The sequence below is a fragment of the Belonocnema kinseyi genome, chromosome 2, assembly GCF_010883055.1.
Source record: "Belonocnema kinseyi isolate 2016_QV_RU_SX_M_011 chromosome 2, B_treatae_v1, whole genome shotgun sequence".
Lineage (NCBI taxonomy): Eukaryota > Metazoa > Arthropoda > Insecta > Hymenoptera > Cynipidae > Belonocnema > Belonocnema kinseyi.
This window is the reverse complement of record NC_046658.1, coordinates 73,171,799-73,173,272: the sequence shown is the minus strand read 5'-3', so window position 1 is coordinate 73,173,272 and position 1,474 is coordinate 73,171,799. Positions and strand designations below refer to the sequence as shown.

The 1,474-nt window shown below is 33.1% G+C and overlaps 1 protein-coding gene across 1 annotated transcript in view; it reads right to left on the bottom strand.

Moving 5' to 3' along the window:
- The window catches only part of LOC117166834 (flotillin-2), a 342,246-nt gene that overhangs the window by 237,059 nt on the left and 103,713 nt on the right, over positions 1-1,474 (bottom strand). The gene's annotated exons all lie outside the window — the stretch shown is intronic.

Here is a 1,474-nt window from a genome sequence, read left to right as displayed (position 1 = left end):
ATTACTAATGAAACACGCAAAATCTCAGTTTCCGCTTCAAGCCGGAAGACCTGTAAGGCTACAATTACTTTTATTTCCAATTACTCTAAAGTGGGAAAGGTGTACAAATAAAGCGTCGTGTATACCTTTACGAATCTACGGTATAGTAGAAAAGTACTTAAATGAGTAACGAATGAAAAAGACTTTAAATTAAAAGAGTAGAAACAAACTAATTATAACCAATCTAACTATTAACTTTAATGGTTTGCAATTTCAAACTTAATATCAATGTACACATTTTCATTCAAACTATAAAATTTATTTCTGAGGCACATTTACCATAGTTCTTCTCATATCCCTGGCGAAGTTTTGAGGTTAAAAAAAGAAGCTATAAAAAATTTAAGATCTATTTCTTTATTTTGTTAAGGAACTGTCATGGAGATGCTGTGTAATGATTTAAAATTACGCATATTTTATAGAAAGAAAGTAGCAAAAAATATAAAAGACACTCATGGGTTCGAAAAGTGACAGACAAGCAGGAAACCAAAGAGAAGTGACGACTTTCATTTCGCAATCCCATAAACTTCTCTCCGTTTTTCTCATGTCAAAAGTCACGTATAGAAATTGGACATTCTCGCCCAGGCCACGTGACACTTTGATTCTTTGGCTCTTTTACATTTTTTTAAACACGACTACTGAAATTTTATTGCAATTTGAATGCTACAGGAAATGCATTCTTAACTTTCATACTAAAGTTGAAACTACAACTAATTCATTGTATATGTGAAAATCGTTAATTAGAAAGCATAAGTGCAAGATTCAAAATTGTGCTTGTTTGCTTAGTTAAGTTTAAAATTAGCGACAAAGAGTTAAGAAGGATACAAGTGTCTGAGAGTGATAATTGATGAGTAACGTAATATGCAAGGGGAAAAATTAGAAAGCGATACGGTCAATTAATAGATCGTTATCTCTGTCGTAAGATGATTGCGTATATTTGCGTACACGATTATATGTAACGAGATAACTATGTCGCGCATACGGGACGTCGTGCTACGTGAAATTGTATGTCACCAAACCCTGAGATATAAAAAGCCTTACTCTAACATAAACAAACTAAACAAACATCATAGCCAAAAAAAGCTAACAGTTACATACCCACACTGAAAAAAATGTTTAGGTATATTCCTAGAATTCTTGCTATCCCAGCTAGAAAGTATCGCTGGATTTCGTCTTCCTAACCAGTTTGCTGTATTGAACAGATTTTTTTGCAGGCAAAATATAGGTGCAGTATATAGAAAATTTAGCTGTCATGTCTATATTTCTATTGCTAAACAAGTACAGGTGTCACACCTAACCAGGTTCAGCTGGACATTCTAGGTGAAAATATAGCTAAACTTGACAGCCTATCTAGCTGCGTTTTCTGGCTGAAGTGCCTATAATTTTTTCTAGCTAATAGGACGATATATTTTTAGGTATAATGACAAAAAAATATATC